Source organism: Rhinatrema bivittatum, chromosome 11 (genome assembly GCF_901001135.1).
Source record: "Rhinatrema bivittatum chromosome 11, aRhiBiv1.1, whole genome shotgun sequence".
Lineage (NCBI taxonomy): Eukaryota > Metazoa > Chordata > Amphibia > Gymnophiona > Rhinatrematidae > Rhinatrema > Rhinatrema bivittatum.
The window spans coordinates 60,493,586-60,515,623 of NC_042625.1; the positions used below are offsets into that span (position 1 = coordinate 60,493,586).

General features: G+C 38.7%; 1 protein-coding gene and 1 pseudogene across 2 annotated transcripts in view; one reads left to right on the top strand and one right to left on the bottom strand.

Moving 5' to 3' along the window:
• MED13L (mediator complex subunit 13L) overlaps window positions 1–22,038 on the top strand; it is a 667,498-nt gene that overhangs the window by 84,047 nt on the left and 561,413 nt on the right. The gene's annotated exons all lie outside the window — the stretch shown is intronic.
• On the bottom strand, window positions 9,958–13,691 carry LOC115100633 (annotated as a pseudogene).

Here is a 22,038-nt window from a genome sequence, read left to right on the forward strand (position 1 = left end):
TAGGTGTTTAACAGCTGAAAAGCTCGGGTGCAGGAAGCCGAGTGCGGCAGTGACGGCATATGTCCTCTCTACCCACAGCTGGAGACTGTCTCTGTACTCAGCCAGGTAAGGCTAAGCTCAGGTAAGTTTAAAAAAAAAAAAAAAGAAAATATACAGAGACAGAGGAGAGTTTTTGATGTAGGGTTTCCTCCTTCACCTGGTCTCTGTGCTTGGTGCACCGTTCCGACATTCATCCCGCTCCGTGGGAGATTAAGGCATGTAGGCAGCCTCTGTAGGCTAGGCCCATTCTAAGGCCTTTTTGCTGTGTACCGCATGGTAGACCTCAATGGCTTTTCAGGCGATTTGTCTATGTGTTAGGCTGCTCTCTTCAGGATTGTCTGTTCGGGATGTGTGTCCAGCTGTGTGTCCAGGTTGGGCATCCAGTTTTTGGACGCTTAGTTGGGCCTCAGATTGTGCATGCAAGATAAGTGGTGCTTTAGTGGCCGTCCCGCTTACCAGTACGCACAGGTTGGGTGTTTGCTGTGCGCTTAAGTTTTTTGTGGCACCTATCCTTAGGGAAGCCTAGGGGCTGAGACGCCTATGTTTTTGATGCTTAAAAAAACCCAAAAACCAGCTGGATGCACGCCTTCAGTTGTCGCTTAACGTATTGTTGGCCTAATGGTGCCTATACCTAATAAACCTAAAAAAAAAAAAAAAATGGGGAGCTGGGTTGGAAAAGAAGGTGGGATGCAGAACTATCTTTGGAGAGGCTGGGCTTTTGAACATCCAGTCATGCACATACTATCTTAAAAGTATACAATACTTTACAAGAGACTTGGGAGGTAATTTATAATGATAGGGTTTTCAGAGATATCAGTGAAAAACTAAAGTGAAATAGTATTAAGCAGAAATTTATAACATTACAGTTATAAAGAGATTTAGAATGAGCAAGAATATGAGATGCATTTCTTGGAATGTAGATGGTTTAGGGTCTCCTGTTAAAAGAAAGAAGATTTTGTCAGTGCTCCATATTTATAACGTGTCTCTAGCAGGCTTCCAGGAAACACATCTTTCTGATTCAGAAAGTAAAAAGTTTAAAAGAAGTTCGGTAGGGCAGTGTGTTTATGCTTCAGCAGTAGAAAGGAAAGCTGGAGTTGCAATTCTCTTTCATAAATGGAGAAAATTTCAATTAACACAACAAGTGGTGGACATTAATAGAAGGTATATCATTTTAGTGAGGAAGATTTATGGAAGGAATGAATAATATGTAACTTATATGGGCCTAATGAGTACAACACACATTTTTCATGGACATTGTTAATACACAGGCATATAATGATGGGACCTTTGATAATGTTAGGGGATTACAACTGTGTGTATGATCATCTAATGGATAAATTAAGGCCTGCGAATTTCCTAAGGCTAAGTAGCAATAAGGGTATTCATTAATTATGTCAGGCTCTTAATTTGTTGGATGTATGGTGTACTTTAAATCCAAGTGTGAAAGATTTCATCCACTTATGTAGCGCCCACATGACACTGTCCAGGATTGATTATATTTTGATCACACTCTTTTCTCCCAAGAATTATCATAGTGGAAATAGGGGCCATGGAGATATCGGATCATGCAGTGATTTGGATAGATGTCTGGTGGGTCTCAGTAGAAGGTCGAGAATATGGAAATTTCTGAGCTTTATGGTGGAAATAAAGATTTTCAAGATTTCTTGCAGGCTAAATGGGAGGATTTAAAGACCAGTAATGATCTTTATAAAGAGACCCCTGCTCTGTTCTGAGAAGCCAGCAAAAGGAAAAATCACTATATTTATTATGAGGACTAGAGTGCTAGCAAAGAAAATAGAGCTAGAGCAAAAGCTTAAAGAAGCCAAAGATAACGTGATAGAGGATGGCTCTTAAGTTCATAAGAAGGAATATAAAGGGGTTCTTTTGGCGTTAAATGTATGTCTACATCAGCAAGCTGAAAGAGCATTATTATATGAAGTATTTTATTATATAAGTATTTCCGATTTGGCAAGAAAGAAGGTAAATTGCTGGCAAATAAGTGTGACTAAGTAGAGGGAAAACTTACATTGTGAAGTTAAGAAATGGTGAAGGCCACGCTGTCATTTGAGATTTTTGCCAATTTTGTAAAAAAAAATAAATATATATATACTGAGGATAAATCTGGAAGGGAAAATACAGGAAGAATCTTTTTTTTCAAAATCTCAGTATACCTAAAATATCTCACGAAAAGTTAGAAAAACTCAATAGATCAATCCAGCAACAACAAATTGTCATCGAGGCTAGTATAAACCATAAAGCACCAGGCCCTGATGGCTAATTGCTGACTATTACATATTATTGGTAGGGAAAATGCCAGAGACTATAAGACAAATTTTTCTCAAAAGCACAGGAGAAGGGCTAATTTCCATTACAATTCACTAAACCCTATATCTTTGTAACAGCAAAGCCAGGGAAGGATCCTGCAAATCCTGCCTCCTATAGACCTATCTCCTTAATTACAATGTCAAAGTTTATGCTAAAAAAAAACCCCCTGCTTCTTTTCTCTATTCCAAGTTATATTACTACCTTGTTTTATTGTAACTGCAACCCTTAACTTTCACTTGTATATTGTTACTATTACTACTACCTTTTTAATTTATGTTATTTATTGTTATTTATGACCTCTTGTTACCTTTTCACTTGTTAATTGTAAACTGACATGATGCGATACCCATCGCGAATGCCGGTATAGAAAAACTTAAAATAAATAAATAAATAAATAAATAAAAATAATAGCAGACAGATAAAGTGAAATATTTCCCTATATTTTGAGAAATCAAGTAGGGTTCATTAAGGGTAGGACAGCTAGTACCAATATAGCTAAACTTATTCTGGCTTTGGAAACTTGTGGAGTAGCAGGCACTCAGGCAGTAGCAATAGACTTCGTAAAAGCCTTTGATTGGGTCTCTTGGGAATATTTACTTTTAGTTTTAGCAAGATATCAGTTTCAGGGTGAGATTATTAGAAACATCGTGTTATTATATGCAAAACCTAAATCTGTCATTATGGTTAATGGACAAGTGTCAGAGGAGTTTATCCTCCAAAGAGGAGCAAGACAAGGCTGCCCACTATCACCCTTATTATACATCTTTTCAGTTGACCCAATACTTAGAAAAATTAAACATTGTAACACCATTCAGGGATTCAGAGTGGGTAAACAAGAATTTAAAATTGCGGCCTTCGTTGGTAGGATACATTTACTGAAAATGCTAGAATTACCCAAATGGATATGTTATGTTACTATTATCTGTATGCTTAAAAAAAGGATCTAGCTACAGTATAGCAAATCATTAGGAAACTTTTATGGGGAAAACAAAAGGCGAGATTACTCTTGCATACTTTGATTAAATCTAGAGACCAGGGTGGCTTAAGATGTCCCAGTTGGGCCTGCTTATTAAGACCTGTGAGTGATTGGTTATTGGAATCTGACAAATGTACTCCTTTTGATTTTCTACCAGTGTGGGTGGGGGTGGGGGGCTCCATTGTCCCCCATAAATATCTTAGAGGCAATTGGGAACCAATTACTGAGAAAATACAGGAATAGTCTTTTGGTGTCATCCTGCAGGAGAGCATGGAACATATCTAGGATTAAACTGAAAAAAATAGTCAAACAGCATATATTACCTTAAGTGATAACCCTCACTTTCCAGAGGGAATAAGTAATGTACTTTTCAAAAAAATGGAAAGAGAAAGGCCTACATTATATTCATTCTTTTTCTTAACACAACCTACAGGATAGACAAGGGGTGGAGAGATGAGTTTTATGCCTACTGGCAGGTCAGACATTACATCCAAATGTTATAGCAAAACAACCCATTGTTGCATGTGACTCAAGAAGTTGAAAGTATTTTGTTCTGGGGTGGGGCGAAGGTGGGTTTGTATGCCGTCCTCCTTAGTGCAATACAAACATTGGATGATAAGATAATTCAGGATGATATTGACAACTGGCAGGTATACGCTGACCTGCGGTTAGAGAAGTCGGATATACAAAGTATATTGCATTACATACGAGGAATCTCTGAGAACATAACTGAGAGAAACCTATTATATGTTAGCAAACTGTATGTATATGTCGTGTACATGGGCTTTTTCTGCCAAACTAATAGACTTAGATAACTGTATTAAATTAAACAGGATAAGGGATCTTACTTTCATTGTCTTTGGTCTTGAACCAAAATAGATATCTTTTGGATGGAAGTACTATTATCTCTAAGTCAGATATTATGAAGAACACCCAAACACCCAAGGGTGTGTCTCTTAAGTTTGATTCACAGTGAATAGTTGTCCATAAATGACTATCGTTTGTTTATATGGAAGGGGTTTGTAATAGCTATTCAGTTTATTCTACCTTGTTGGATTTCAGAGAAAAGACTGACATGCGCTCAGTGTGAAACATGTTTGCACAAACTTGCAATATTTGAACACTTATCTGCCAAAACTTTGTCTCTGAAACGTCTTGATCGCTTCAAGGCTGTCTGGAATAAATGCCTGTCTTCTCTATCTAATACAACATGGAGTTTAGCATTCAATACATTTATTTATTTATTGGTTTATTTATTTATTTAGGCGTTTATATACTGTTGTTCCAAAAGAACATCACAGTGATTTACAGAATTGGCATTCATATTCATGGTCATGATTGTTCTTTGCATTGTAAAAATTGAATGAATGTTAACAAAATAAAAACCCCCTTGAAAATGAAGGTTTCTATGGATATTAAAATTGTTGCAGCAAATGCTGGGAGTTTGATTGTATATCGAGGAGCTCCAAGGAGTATCTCTTCCGTGGCCCTCGTGGTTGATAACTTGTAATGTGACCCTAACACAAAAAAGCTTGCCCAACCCTGGCCTAGAATGCCACAAACAGGTCTGGTTTTCAGGAAATCCACAATGAATATGCATGAGTGTTATTTGCATACAATGGAAGGCAGTGCATGCAACTATACCTCATGCATATTCATTGTGGATATCCTGAAAACGAAACCTCCAGGACTGGAGTTGCTTACCCCTGAACTAGGACAAGACTATTTCAGAGTGTTAATTCAGTAAATGACCCACACTTGCATAGTGAAGGGCTTTTTTTTTACTGTACCCTTTAATCCTAGAGGTGGACTTTAAACCACTAAAATTCTATACAAAGTTCTGCTTATAAAAGGCAATACTTAGTTGTTTGTCTTTAAGCTTTATAAAGTGCATTTGTGTTTTTTCCTTTTTGTTTCTTGAATTCTGGGTTTTGAGAAACTAGTTTAAGTGTATTTACGTCTTCAGTAATATGGTATAGTGCTTTTTTGATGTATATATAATTATGTGACTGTGCTTGTCATAGCCATATGTATTTATACATTCATCTGATGTATAAATACATCAGATGAATGACCTTGATTGTCCTGTGTCTGTTATAAAATTGTCATTCCACTGCTTTGTCTGAATGATTAGGTAGAGATTATTTGAACCAAGGTGTGCTCAGTGTGAAGGCCAGGGATAGCTTTGTTAGAAGGCTGACTGATAGTTCTCTGAGCCATGGATGCTCCTTGACATCTTGAATGAATTACTGTCTTCCTTCAGTAAGGTGCTTACAGAGTAAATGATGGAATGACATTGTTTGGATAATGTTTTCACAGGGATCTCAGATACCTTGTTTCGGGAGCTGACAGATGTTTATTTTCATTGAGTCAGATATCCATATCAGGTTCTCAAACTGTGCATTTCCATTAGCATAAAATTAAGGTTTAAATTAAAAGGTTAAATTTTCAATGGTATATCTAAATGGAAATGTTTGCACATACCATACTTCTATACTGAGGGAGTGGTATGGATTATAGAGCTGTTCAATTGTGTGGATGGGCAGACTAGGTAGGCTGTAAGTCTGCTGTCATGTACAATGTTTCTTTTCAGACTAAACAAACCCTGCTGACTTTCAAACACAAAGTACCTGTGTATATTATCTTTGAATATATCAGTTATGATAATAAAAGTAGGGGCAGACCTGGCATTAAACAATGGCATAAAGTAGACACTCTAGTGGCACTGTGTGTGTACATTTTTGGAACTTAAAAGTATATGCTTAGTTTCCAAGCATGCCTCTGAATCACCACTCACACCACAGCTCCCTGGAATGCCTTTTTAAAATGTAGCTGAAAATACATAATTAATTCAGACAATTGAAATTCACTTGTGCAGATTCAGCAAATCTGCCTGCACACTTCCTTATTGTACTCACATAGAGGGTAATTTTAGAACTGTGTAAGTAGAGCTAAAGAGTAGAAAGCATTCACAGACTTTATCTCAAATTTTCAAAGCGGATTTATACACATAAGTCTGCTTTGGAAATTAGGGCTGTGAAAATTAGGATGAACTTACGTGCTTACATTTACACAGGCATTTATACCTCTGGAACAGATATAAATGTCTGTGCATACTTCTGAAAATTGCAAGTACGTACATACACTTTCTTGCGCCCCCCCCACCGAATGCCTCTCTTGCCCGCCCAAGCCTCCAGATAGTTTTTCAAAAGCCTTTTGAAAATCAGGCCCATAAATTCTTGAACATTTTTTAAAATATAATCTGATGGAGCCTAAAGTTGTACAACACAAGTTGTTTTAATACACACCAGTTAAAAAAAACCAAACCCTAAAGAATACAAAAGGGAGATTACTGTGAGTTACATTGTAGCAGGGTTCAGTGAACTGGAGGATTCAGGTTTTTTGATCTTGTAAAACTGAGAAATAAAGGTTAACCAGCAAATTGTAGGTAATATCTTTTTACTGGATTTGCTTAATACATTTTTCTCTAGTTTATAAGAGCTATTTTCCTTTCGATAATTCAGTACAGTGAAGGGAGCATTGCTATTGAAACCTCATCTAAAATCTGTTAAGTCGGGAAAAGCACAGCACCTTTTACTTCTGTGGATCTATGTGGACTAACATGGCAACCATTGTTTTTACAAGATCAAAAAAGAATGTGCACAGTTTCATGTTTGGAATGAATAGGGTGCTCATTTAGAACAAGATGAATATCTTTAAATCTGTTTTAAAATCCATTATATATAAACAAATCCCACAAAGCTAAACAAATTTAATGTAATCTGCTTGTTTTTGCAAAATAAATCTGTGCTACTTCTGTTGTTTGGAAAAGGCCTGTTTTCACAGACACTACAAGTCTCTATGCCAGATGTAATAACAGGGCCTATGCTAGATGCATGTCTCGGATCTCACCCTGTAATCCCTATTACATATTTCTACTTTTTTTAAAATACAGTGCTAAAGCATGACATTTGAAAATTGGATGCCAGGCACAGACACATGCATGAGTTTTGAGATGTATAGTTCTATGCCATTGCTGTATTTGGTTGTCGCAGTGAGAATGTACTAGTACAGCGATGGCTAACTCCAGTTCTCGAGTGCCACAAAGAGGCCAGGTTTTCAGGATATCCACAATGAATGTGCATGAGGTAGATTTACATACAATGGGTGCAGTAGTTGCAAATCTTTCTCATGCATATTCATTGTAGATATTCTGAAAACCTGGCCTGTTTGTGGCACTCGAGGTCTGGAGTTCGCCATCACTATACTAGTACAAAATAGCTTTCCTTTGCTAAATGTAGTTATTCTAGTTACCTGGGCAAACACTTGGTTTGCCCAGGTAGATATATAAGACTTAAGGACCTAAATAAGTATATAGAGGAGAGACGAGAGAGATGATAGACATTGAAACACCTCAGAGGTATGAATCATGCTCAAAAAGCAAACCTCTTTCAGAGGAAAGAAGTCTCTAGAACAAAAGGACAACGTATGATGATACAAGTAGAATAGACTCTGGAACTACATTAGAAAATATTTCTTCATGGGAAGAGTAGTGGATGCATGGAATGGACTCCTAGTAGAGGTGGTGGAGACAAAAACAGTAAGGGGCAGATTTTCAAAGCCTACGCGTGCTAGACCTATTTTCAAAAGGCCTGGCAGCGCGTGTAAAGCCCCAGGACGCGCGTATGTCCTGGGGCTCAAAAAAGGGGCGGGGCATGGGTGTGGCCGGAGCCTCCAGGCACAGCAGCCATTTGCCGCTGTGCCCGGGATCATGGCCAGCCCAAGCAACCTACGCCTGCTCGGAGGCAGGTGCAACTTATAAAATAAAGGTGGGAGATTTAGGTAGGGCTGGGGGGCGGGCTAGATAGGGGAAGGGAGGGGGAAGGTGGGGGGGGGCCGAGGGAACGGGGAAAGCCATTGGGGCTCCCCTAGGGCTCGGCGTACGCAAGGTGCACTAGTGTGCACCCCCTTGCGCGCCGACCCCAGATTTTATAACGTGCGCATGTTATAAAATCGGGCGTAGCTATTAAAATCCGTCCCTAACTGAATTAACAAAAACAAAACATTAGATAAAAACAGGATTCCTAACATCAGAGAGGAGGGGAGAGCCAGAAATTGACTGGGTTCTATGGCATTGTGCTATGGTTGGAATTCAGCAGACTAGATAGGATCTTAATAGTTCTTATCTGCTATCATATTCCATGAAGATAATAGGAATGGGGTTGGGAGGTGCAACATTATAGACAATCCTCTCCTCACTCCCTTGAACAGAAGTAAGGGGAGAGGTGATAAGGGCACAATGGGTGCAGAAAGGAACTAATTTAGTGATACTGCAGGCCATGAAGTAGCTATGTTAGTTCCAGCAGTCAACAACTCTCCAGAAATCATCTGGGTCTATGCCAACAGGCTGGTTGTGGCTAGATATTCAGGCAGCACTGCCACTAGTTTTAGTAGCTGTTTATATTATTGCCAAACTTGGTGATAAGATATAGGAGAACTAGGAGTTGGATTAAGTGAGGGGCTTGTATGGTCATCAGAAGTCCTAGCTGAAGCGCATGCTGGCGGATTCATATTCAGAATTTATTGTATTCGGATTTAGAACTGACCATCACAGCTGCATTTTTCTACAGAATCTTCTTTGGTGAAGACTACTAACTTCAGCTGATGCATTTTTTTCAGAATATTTTGTCCTCTATTCTTGCTACCATCCATCAGTGTTACATACCCATTCCCTACTTCCAGCTAAGCCTGATTATTTCTGAGCTTGAAGAATGTATTTCATAGCAGAATATATGATTAAACATTTCATTTGGTTTAAGGTAAAAGGATTATTATAAAAGCAGTTTTAAGGAAATTGCAAAAAGTTGATTGAGATGAGGTCACATTGTGAAATGGTTGCAAAATATTTATTTTCCCCTGTTTTATTGTTTAGAACATTTTTGTAAAATAAGATAAAATTCAGTTTTTATGATTACATTTCTTATGATCTAAAAATGGCTTATTTCTGAGACTTATGTAGGTTAAACATTAGCATACACATATAATATACCCATAAGTATATACATATACCCATAAGTATATAATATATATATAATATATACTAGAACAGGTAGATGTGAATCGGTTATTTAGTCTTTCAGATAATAGAAGGACTAGGGGGCACTCCATGAAGTTAGCATATGGCACATTTAAAACTAATCAGATAAAGTTCTTCACTCAACACACAATTAAACTCTGGAATTTGTTGCCAGAGGATGTGGTTAGTGCAGTTAGTATAGCTGTGTTTAAAAAAGGATTGGATAAGTTCTTGGAGGAGAAGTCCATTACCTGCTATTAATTGTTGATTTAGAAAATAGCCACTGCTATTACTAGCAACGGTAACATGAAATACTTAGTTTTTGGGTACTTGCCAGGTTCTTATGGCCTGGATTGGCCACTGTTGGAAACAGGATGCTGGGCTTGATGGACCCTTGGTCTGACCCAGTATGGCATGTTCTTATATATATATTAGATTATATAGGTGTATCTATACAAAACAGTATGTGTGTGTGTGTGTGTGTGTATATATATATATATATATATATATATACACACACTGTACTTGAATATATATACTTTTAAAAGCATTTTCTGTGGATGATGGATGAATTAATTTTTTTGTTAATAATTTAAACATGGACATCCCAACAATTATATTTGGAGATTTCAACTTGCATGTAGATAGGGACCTATTGTCTCACAATTGTGAAGCTTTTCTTACCTCGATGACGGCCTTAGGCTTCCAACAACTAGTAAATTGCCCAACCCATATGGCAGGTCACACATTAGACTTGATATTTATCAACTCTTACATTGATAATTTCTCATTTCCCACTGTTATTCCTATTTCATGGTCTGATCATAAACTAATTTCTGCAAACATTAAGATTCAATATCCTAGCCGTTCAACTTTGACCAATAAAAATATTATAGAATTTAGGAAGCCCTGTCAGTTAGATGTTCTAACTGATCACCTCTCAAAAGTATTGGAAGAGTTAGATTTATCAAATAGTAACAATGCTACTAACTCATGTTACTCGCTTACCAAAAAGGTAGCTCATAGCTGCTGCCCACTAATCAGGAAAGAAACCACTATCAGCAAAAAACAAAAATCCCCCTGGTATACACCCGAACTTTAAAGTTCTGAAGCAAACTCTGAGAAAGGCAGAAAAGAAATGGAAGGCGACCCCTACCAATATTTCCTTAAATAACTATAGAACATTTCCCTACAAATATGACTCCACTAATGAATCAAAGAGAGATTATTTCTCAAATAAAATACATAACTTTCAATATAACCCCAGAGCACTCTTTACCTAATCGACATTTCTCTCTCATCTGATTCTCCTAACAGTAAATGTAATGAAATTGCCCAATATTTTAGAGACAGAACTCTTAATTTACTAGAAAACATCTCTTTATGTGACTCAAGTCACATTGTTCTTCCAGTCAATCCCAAAATTGCCTTAACATCTTTTGAAACTATCTCCTCATCTGAAATTGAGGGCATTATAAAAAATCTGAACCCAGCATTATATCCCATCGATTACATTCCTATAAAATGTCTAAAGATAGTCACTAATATAATCTCCAGACCATTGCTGAGGTTATTAACCTTTCTATCACTGAAGACTCTTTCCCTGACATACTGAAATCTGCCATAGTAAAACAAATTATGAAAAAACCTCAACCCATTTTTCAGGATCTGTCAAACCTTAGGCCCATTTCTAGTTTACCTAGCATATCCAAAATCCTAGAAAAGGTAATTAACAACCAATTATCTGAATACCTAGAAATGCATAGTACCCTATTCCCCACTCAATATGGATTCAGAAAGCATTACCGTATGGAGACTTTATTAGTCTCATTACAGGACATTGTCCTACGAGGTTCTGACAATAGCCAAACTTACTTTCTAATAATGTTAGATATCTCATCAGCTTTTGATACAGTGAACCACAAAATTCTTATGAATAGACTACATGAAATAGGCATAAAAGATTCAGCTCTCCAATGGTTTAAATCCTATTTGAATAATCATTTAAAGTGAAGTTCCAGGATAAAGAATCCAAACAGATTGATCTTCAACACGGTGTACTTCAAAGATCTTCGTTGTCCGCTACTCTTTTTAATATTTATATGCTTCCTTTATGTAAAATTTTATCTGGTTTTAGTCTCTTATTTTATATACGCAGATGATCAGATTTTAATCCCAATAGAAAAATCAATCTACTTAACTCTTAAACTTTGGGACATATATCAATCTGCAATTAGCAAAGTATTAACCCAAATGAATCTCTCTCTCAGTTCGAAAAAACCCGAGATATTATACATTTGTCCTAAACTAAGCCAAGCAAAAGAACTAGAAATTTTGGAAGCCGCCAAAAAATATCCTATCTCCTTTGAGGTCCGAGATCTCGGGATTTTTCTAGACGGTGAAGTCATTCTAAAAGCATGAGTTAAAAGAATAATCAAGGATGGATACTTCAAACTGAATGTTCTAAAAAGACTGAAGCCACTTTTATATCCAAAAGACTTTAGAACTGTCTTGCAAGCTCTTGTTTTATCTAAGTTAGATTACTGTAATTCGATGTTATTGGGCCTACCTGCTAATACTACAAGACCTTTGCAATTACTGCAGAATTCGGCGGCTAGACTTCTAACTGGGAACCAGAAGATCCGACCACATTACTCCTGTATTGAGGGATCTTCACTGGTTGCCTGTCAAATATCGAGCCCAACACAAAGTTTTATCTTTAATTCATAAAACATTGTATAACGAAAAGATTGAATGGCTAACCTCAACTTTACATTTCCATATTCCCTCAAGAATCACAAGATCAACTGGTACTGGGATGTTGCCTATACTATCTCCTAAAATTGCACATCTCAATGTACGTGAAAGAGCAATTTCTATTGCTGGGCCCCAATTGTGGAACTCCCTGCCACAAGATTTGCAGATGGAATCAGATATTAAAGTATTTAAAAAGGGCATAAAAACATGGCTATTCCAACAGGCCTTCCAAGAACTTTACTAATCTTATGCCCTTTTAATATTTATTATTTTACTACTTTTCTTAATCTTTTGAATCTTTAATCTTTTAATTTTAATTTCTGTTTTATTTATTTTTTACATTTTATTTTATTTTATTGTGAAATTATGTATTTATATCCTTTCCTTTACTTTTGAAATGCAAATGTTTTTTAAAAATGAATATTTGCCTGAAAGCGTAAACTGATGTGACATGTTCTCATGATCATCGGTATATAAAAAAAACCAAATAAATTAATAAATGTGTTCTTGTTTACTGATTTACATTTGCTGGAAAATGGACAGGGAAGCCAGGATGGAATTGCCAATCCACACATAGTATTTACACTCAGGGGAGCAATAATTTATATTTTAATCGTGTTGGGAGATAAGTAGTGATTTCTCTCTGCATATGATCAGCAATATCAGGATACATGGTGGTTCCACTGGAGAGAATATTGATAGCATATAGGTCCTTCCTATTGTCAATGTCACATAGTTGTCTCATTGATAGCAGCAGATTCCATGCCAATGAAAATGGATGGAAGAGGGTTTCAGGGCAGCAGAACGCTCATTGCCAATAGTGATCATCTGTTCATTGAGTAATTTATAATTCTTTTCCAGAAAGTATGAAGAAGTTGCTGTGACCATTTCATTTTCAAAGTCCAAAGCCGTATAACATAATTTCTCCTTGATATCACGGACTATCTACCTCTTTGCAATAGTGACAAAAAGTAGTCACATTCAGTAAGGATCTTCGTGAGGTAGTCTGCAAGGTCATGATAGCATGAGGCAAAGCATGGCCATAGATGGGCACATTTTTGTTCCCACCACCACCAGAGTCCAGAACAATACCAGTAATATGACCAGAGGCATAGAGAGAGCAGTCTTGGATTCCAACATGCATAGCTGAACATTAAAGGTTTCAAACATAATTTGGATCATCTCTTCACAGTTTGCCTTTCGGTTGAGAGATGCTTCATTTAGCAAGGTTGAGTGCTCTTCTGGGGCAGTGTGCAGTTCATTGTAGAAGGTGTGGTGCCAGATCTTTTCCATGTCTTAATAGTTGGTGATGATACTTTGTTCAATAGGGTATCTTAGAATGAGGCTACCCATTCTGCTCTGTGCTTCATTGCCCACGTAAGAGTTTTTCTACCCCATACCAATCATGATGCCTTGGTGGCATGGTCGACCAAAAATTGAGGGAAAGACTGCTCAGGGAGCTTCATCACCAGCGAATGCTGTTTTGACCAGAGCAGTATTTTCTTCATTGTCACACATGATTATTTTGCTATTCTTTCACTCTTAGCAGGGTTCTGTGTGTTCAGATGGTGGCCCTTACCAGTGCTGTGAGCTGTTGCTTGATCCTTTAAGTGGTCTTTTTATACTTGCTCCTTCCTTCTCTTTTTCCGTTTACATTTCAGAAGGAACTTCCCACATCTTTTCCTATATTTGGTTCTCTCAGGGACTGGGCTGTTGGATTCTTAGGGAGAGGAGGGGCTCTCTGTTACTTGTTGAACCATAAAAGGCAATGTCAGCTTGAGTCTCGGGGCCTTGGTGAGATATGAATATGGAATGAGTGACTGTGACAGTCTTGGAAGACAGCTGAGAGGAAAGAATCTTGCAGTTTACCACATGTGAGGAAAACAAATAGGCAGGCTTGCTTGGATACTTTCATTCATTTTCTAATACTCATCCATGGAAATCCATGAGTATTGCATGCTTACATGAACATACCCTTTTTTAATCCTCCCTCTTTCAACCTTGTAAACATTTTTTAAACAGGAAAATGGCATAAAGTTATTTACAACTTTTGCACTTCTTTACAGCTGTAGCCAGTAGAAAAATAATTGCATAGAGTATTGATTGCGTGCAAACATTTTCCTGCAGCATGTTAAATATGTTTTATTTGGGAGTATGTTGATAATGTATTATGATACACATCCATCTCTTGCATTTTTTGGTGAATGATTGAATCAGTTCCACAAGAGAAAACTTGCTCCCTGGTATGCCCTGTTCACTGACCCCCGTTATCCACCAGATAATCTAGATAAGCTTCCCCCCCTCCCCCTCCCCACCAAGATGATATTCTGTCACAAGTGCTGGTTTATATATTTTTTACTTAGGTTTGAAACTGTTATTTTGCTGTCCCTCCTTTTCATAAGGCACATGACAGAGAAATTCCTCTCACCCCCTAGTTTCCAGCTTGATGCCATCAGTGTAACATCGCCTTCATGCCTGTGTACCCTGTCTCCCTGGGAGCTGGAGTTAGCAGGTGTATCTGAGACTTATGCTGGTAGTGGCAGGATGTTGCCTGAGGCATAAAAGTGTGTTGTGGAAGAAGTAAAGGGAGGGAGATTGAGAGGTGATCAGAATGAGAAATAGGGAGGTACATGAGACTGCTGGGTAGGAGAAGCAGGTTAGACTGGTAGGGTGTGGGGGAGGGGTGAGGGGTGAGGGAGAAGTGATAGTGGCTGGCAGGAAGAGACTGAGTTTCAAAATGTGGCCATGGTAACAGAAAATAGAAAGCAATGCAGTTGAATACATTAATCTGGCACACAGCATCAGAGCTGTGTAATGGCATCAAAATCCACTTACCGTATATTCAAATGAAACTTGTGCAGAAGATTGGTGTAGGATAAATAAATAAATAAAAACCAAGGAAAAAATGTTATAGTGGGCCCCTAGTACAACTGGTATACCTTTTGCCCCTTCCTTAAGAACATAAGAAAATGCCATACTGGGTCAGACCAAGGGTCCATCAAGCCCAGCATCCTGTTTCCAACAGTGGCCAATCCAGGCCATAAGAACCTGGCAAGTACCCAAAAACTAAGTCTAGTCCATGTTACCATTGCTAATGGCAGTGGCTATTCTCTAAGTGAACTTAATAGCAGGTAATGGACTTCTCCTCCAAGACCTTATCCAATCCTTTTTTAAACACAGCTATACTAACTGCACTAACCACATCCTCTGGCAACAAATTCCAGAGTTTAATTGTGCGTTGAGTAAAAAAGAACTTTCTCCGATTAGTTTTAAATGTGCCCCATGCTAACTTCATGGAGTGCCCCCTAGTCCTTCTATTATCCGAAAGAGTAAATAACCGATTCACATCTACCCGTTCTAGACCTCTCATTATTTTAAACACCTCTATCATATCCCCCCTCAGTCGTCTCTTCTCCAAGATGAAAAGTCCTAACCTCTTTAGTCTTTCCTCATAGGGGAGTTGTTCCATTCCCCTTATCATTTTGGTAGCCCTTCTCTGTACCTTCTCCATCGCAATTATATCTTTTTTGAGATGCAGCGACCAGAATTGTACACAGTGGGGTAGATTTTTTAAAAAAGCGCGATCGTGTACTTTTGTTGCGCAGCAGGCGCAAACAAAAGTACGCTGGATTTTATAAGATACGCGCATGGCCGCGCGTATCTTATAAAATCCTGGATCGGCGCGCGCAAGGCTGCCGATTTTGGGCAGCCTGCGCGTGCCGAGCCACGCAGCCTGCCTCCGTTCCCTCCGAGGCCGCTCCGAAATCGGAGCGGCCTCGAAGGGAACTTTCTTTCGCCCTCCCCTCACCTTCCCCTACCTAATCCACCCCCCCCGGCCCTATCTAAACCCCCCCTTACCTTTGTCCCTAGATTTACGCCTGCTAGAAGCAGACGTAAATCTACGCGCGCCAGCAGACTGCTGGCGCGCCGTCATCCGACCCGGGGGCTGGTCCGGAGGCCTCGACCCTGGGCCGGCGCCACGTCCCGGTCCCGCCCCCAAAACGCTGCGTCATTCGGCCCCGCCCCGACACGCCCCCTTCAAAAAACCCTGGGACTTACGCGCGTCCCAGGGCTGTGCGCGCGCCGGCGGCCTATGCAAAATAGGCGCGCCAGGGCCCTGCTCACGTAAATCCGGGCGGATTTACGTGAGCAGGGCTTTTAAAATCCGCCCGAGTATTCAAGGTGCGGTGTCACCATGGAGCGATACAGAGGCATTATGACATTTTCCATTTTATTCACCATTCCCTTTGTAATAATTCCCAACATTCTGTTTGCTTTTTTGACTGCCGCAGCACACTGCACCGACGATTTCAATGTGTTATCCACTATGACACCTGGATCTCTTTCTTGGGTTGTAGCACCTAATATGGAACCCAACTTTGTGTAATTATAGCATGGGTTATTTTTCCCTATATGCATCACCTTGCACTTATCCACATAAATTTCATCTGCCATTTGGATGCCCAATTTCCAGTCTCACAAGGTCTTCCTGCAATTTATCACAATCTGCTTGTGATTTAACTACTCTGAACAATTTTGTGTCATCTGCAAATTTGATTATCTCACTCGTCGTATTTCTTTCCAGATCATTTATAAATATATTCACTACCCATCAGGCCTGGGCTAATCTGTTTTCAGTTAAATAAAAAACATTGTAATATTTGTGCTGCTAGATGATACTTCCTGTAGGGGTAACATTTTAATTTTTTATTCATCATTGTTCCCTCTATGGAGTCAAGTGGCAGGGCGTTAATATCCACCCCTCTTCCCCCTTCCTGTTGTACATGTTCTCAATCTCTGTTCAGCTAACAAAGGTCTATTAAAAATTCCGCCTACTCGTCACAAACTTACCTCAACTTTGAAGAGAGTCATATCTCTAGGAAGCCCCGAGCTATGGAACTCCCTCCCAACCGAACTGAGAACACAAGAAAATCTAAAAATCTTCAAAAAAGAACTAAAAACTTGAATGTTCACCAAAGCCTACCAAAACACTCTATGACTCTATGCTACAACTTCCCTCCCTATCGGCCCATAAAAACATGCAGATCCAATCCAAAACACGTAAATTAACCTGTACAAGTTACAACCAAACTATGTTTATAACGATTAAGAAAACTATGTTAACAAGTGTATGAATTTTGAACACTCTGTTAAACATCGAAACTTTGTAAACCGTTGTGATGGTGAAACCGAACAACGATATATAAAACTCGATAAATAAATCAATAAATCTTGGCCAAAAAGCCAAATAGCGATAACCGGTAAGGATATCATGGCTCAGACTATAAACATGGATCTTAGCCTTTTTATTGCTATGTGTTCTAAAAACATACAAAATCTTTTTGTGAATGTCCATTCTAATTTTTAAGAATTTCTTTCTTTTTCCATGAAAAATGTCCACAGAGTCAGGCTTAAATTGGTTGTGGGGTACACTTCTGAACATCCTCAGTTAACTACTTGGGCTGTCAAATTTGGGATTGTCTGAAATGCAAATCTCTGCATAGCCATTTCTTTATCTGTGGTATAATCCGCTTTGACCTTCTTTTGAAAATACATAATTTATTTAATTTATATTTTGCCTTTCATGACTGGTCAAGCAGTTCAGAGTGTATTATATTTAGGCACAGTAGGTATTTCCCCGGTCTCAAGAGAGCTCACAATCTAAGGGGGTTATTTAATAAGCTACAATATTTTATCACGGGGGGGAGGGGGAATGTTCCCACGATTATTTGTTGCTTCCAGACAAAATATCTTGGTGGTTTCGTCATGTAATTTCTTTTTAAATTGTGGGGGCCCTATGCACGTAATGATGGCCCACCTTGGCTAGGGCTGCCATTGCCTTAAAGGCACGAGGTCCAAAATTCAAACTTCAAACCCCCCCCCCCCCCCCAATAAAGTGAAGGTCCTCCCAGGGGTCTTGGTAGACCTCTGCTTGGGGCCACCTGTTGAAGTGGCCCCACAATAAAAAGGTAAAAAAAAAAAAGAAATATCACATGCTGATGCCCTGTTCCCCTGCCTAAACCCTTCTACTTTGCATTCAGCTTTCCCTGCCCCAACCAAAGAGCCCCCTCCTCCCACAGTAATAATCCACCGCAATCACCCTCTTTCCAAAAATAAGACCCTGGTGGTCTAAGGTAGTGAGTGAATTTTAAATCAAGCGCTCACTTACGTGTATATGATTTAAAATATGCCTGTCATGTGCATGTGTTCTCCTAATTTTAAGTGATTGCTCGAGCAAACATAAAGCACATATCTGATTTTAAAATTGTCTGTTACACGCACAGGGAAGCGGATTTTAATGCATGCTCGTGTGCAGGCCACTCCCAGTTTCACCCATTAATCCACCAGTTTGCCCAATCTGTCTCGATGGCATTCATACCCTCTGGTTCTTCTTCCTGCAATCCACCTAGTTGATCCAGTCCCCTCACCCAGTCAGTCTAGGCCTAAACAGAGATTTCTGTAAACTTACACCTCATCAGGAGCAGCAGCAAATATATGTGGCTCTCAGGCTGCCGAATGCTGTAGCAGCTGGTTTTAAAATATGGTTTACGCACCTAACTGTTGGCTTTGTCTCAGAATGCCCATGCCGTGCCCCTTTTTAGCTGCTTTTTAAAAAATCTTGCATGCAAATGCACGCAAAATAGCTAATTTTAATAGGGCGTGGAATTTGTTTATAAAAAACATATGATGATATTGCAATATGGCTATATTGCTCTTTACAGCCATGTCACAGCTTAGTAAATATATGTCTAAATTTGAATAAATATGTAAAATCAGAGGGTAATTTTAAAAGACATTTCTTCTGGAAAACAGTGCTTTATTCACAGAAATGAGCTTTTTAAAAATTTGGATAAACATGTACCCACAGTCTTTACACCTTCAGTAGGCAACTCCCATCGTCAAGTGCCATAAATAGGTCTGGTTTTCAGGAAATCCACAAGGATTGTGCATGAGGTATATTTGAATGCACTGCCTTCTTGTATGCAAATATATCTCAAGCATATTCATCGTGAATGTCCTAAAAACCAGACCTGTTTGTGGCATTCCAAGACTGAAACTGCCTATCCCAGTTTTTCACCAGTGGTAGGCTGTTAGGAAATTACCCCCAGGGACTGAAACTTTCAAACCGTTGCGTGGGCACACATTGGCACGCCTACATTGGCCCATGCCCAGGATGCTACCATTTTATAACATACGCTGGGATATGCATGCATGTTATAAAATAGCCTGGCTGCATGCACATATGTGCTGAATTTTAAGTGGGCATGCGCTTGTGCAGGGAAATCCCACTTCTCCCTCATAAATCGGGGGGATTTTAAAAGGGTGCCATTGACAGTTTTACCAAATCATTCCCAGTTCGCCCAGTTAAGAGAGAGGTCCTTCAAACCCCCCTAGATAAAGTCTTCACGCCTCCAAGTTAGTTCTGACTCCTAAAACCCCACAGATCTGCCTAGTTTTCTTTATTTTTTTTAACTTGCACGTCATCCATAGTAGAAGTAAAGTTATGTGGCAGGGGGACCTTGGCACGCACCGGGTCGCGTAAGTATTTATGCATACATCTCTGGATTCCTCCCCCCCCCCCACCCAAACGCCCACGTGCTGCCCCTTTGGAGATGTGCTTGCAGCGGGTGGCTTTTAAAATCTGCGTGTGCGTGAACCCATCTTATTCGCTCATCCCCTAATTCATGCGCATGCCGGGCTTTTATAATTCACCTTTAAACGTCTACATTAAAAGTCATAGCTTGTACTTTGCACTACTGATTGTTGTCAGGTGACTTAATTTCCTAAATACTTGGAGTCCCTAATCTTTCAGAAGAGTCCGCAGCTTGGAACCACAGGGTATGATAAAACCAATGACTATGAACTGAATAATATAAATAAAGCAGCTTGATTAGTAGGTGATAGCTTTAAGACTGGGTTGTTCCTCTCAGTGAGGCTACAGCTTAAATACTTACTGCAACTGCTTAGTAATACAAAATCCTGTAACAATGTTTTGAGAGGGTGGAAGGAAGTTGGGATAAATTTATTATATAGTCGGTTAGTAAATGCTTTTTAAAATCAGGCCTTATAGTGAACATTGCATATAAAATTACTTTTAAAGGATAACATAATTGTGTTAAACACTGTTAGACTTTTTTCAGTTTGAAACAGTCCAAATTGTTCCCAGAGTGCACAAAGTAATACATCTGTAGCACATCCATCAGTGAGGAATGCCTCAACTGCACCTTTAATTACTTACTGTACCTCAAAAATGCAGTGAAGGTTTTTGCACTGGGTTTTTTGTTTATTTTGTTTTACTTACAGATATTTTATTGCAGCAAGGCACAGTGAAAGAATCTAAGAAATGCAAACACAAACTGGGTAGAAGGAAACTGACATTGCTACTGCTCTGTAATTAGTTATAGTGCGTGGTACTATGGTACTGAGTATGACAAGCATTCCTGAATTTAGTTAAGATAAACTGCAATTCGCTCAATGAGTTACTGTCTGTCTGGCACATTGGCCCAGAGCCATAGTCTGTGCTAAGAAATCTATTCACCACTTACATGCTCATGATGGTCCAGGAAATGAAGGATCACTACATGATCTAGTTGTATTTTGACCAGATTAATTTTTGTAACAGCTGAATATTTGTTACTTTTAAGTCAGAGGATAATAAGGGAAATGTTTTTGTAGTTATCATGATAATCTAATGTTGGCAGTTGTATACACCATAGATAGTGTTCAAACTGGCTTATTAATTTTAAAAGATGTACTCATTAATGCTGCTGATATTATTTCTAAAAAATAATTTATTTCTTGTGGATATTCTGCCAAAACTGTTATCCTAGTGCAACACAGCTTGAAGCATTTAAATCGGTGCAAAAGCCACGCTCAAATTAAACTATCCCCGACATTAGTGTACAGGTGGTAACCTTATTCATATTTAGCATTTAGAGTTGTTAGACTCTTGCTTAATGTGCCTAATATATATTTTGATTGCCTTCCTTTATTATAGTAATTAAAGTGAAGGTTTTCCTTGTTGCAGATAAATAAATCTCTTTTCAAAACCCCATAGGTTTTGAATGGGAAGAAACTTTTTGAAGCAGGATTGTATATTTCTTTCAGACAAGTATCATATGTGAGACTAAATGGAAACACAGTTTTGATGGGCTTTTTCAAATGGTAGAGCTCTTGATTTATAGAAATTAAATATATCAAGAGAAAACAAATAGTTCTCTTGCTTGGGCACAGATTGAACAACTGAAGAATTACTCTCCAGGGCTTTCTATGTATTTGTTTTTAAACATAGTGGAAGTCTTCTATATACCATGAAAGCCCAGAAATCTGAATTTTACCAGGATTACTTTTCTTGGATACTTAATAGACAAGTAAATAGGAAATAGAAGCAGTTAGCATGTCCTGGAAAACACTGCAGTTGTCGAAGTTTCACTCCATTAGTGCCACAGCAGGCTTCTAAAGCTTAGATTCCACAGCTAGCAGAAGAAATTGTTGGTTGCATTCTTGTCAGAAATAAACCTCTGGTAAGGTAAGTGGTGCTGCCTGTGGTCTGTAATTGAAGGTGTAGGAGGAAAACAAATGTTTATCTGAGATTCCTAAAGAATGGTTAGGTAACAGTTCAGTCTGTGGAAGTGAGAAATGTTTGTGAAAGGCAGAAATATCTTGACTATTTTTCAACAGTATGTCTTTTACCTCTTTAGTAGCAGCTAATAAACACTAGATATTGAGCATGTTGCAATCTTGACTGTCTTCTACATTACAAGTGTATGCAATGGGTAATGATGCTTGTTGAGCAAAATATGAGAATCAACTTTCTGTGTGAAGAAAACAGTTTTTCTTTATCAGAGGCTCAGACAATGTCACA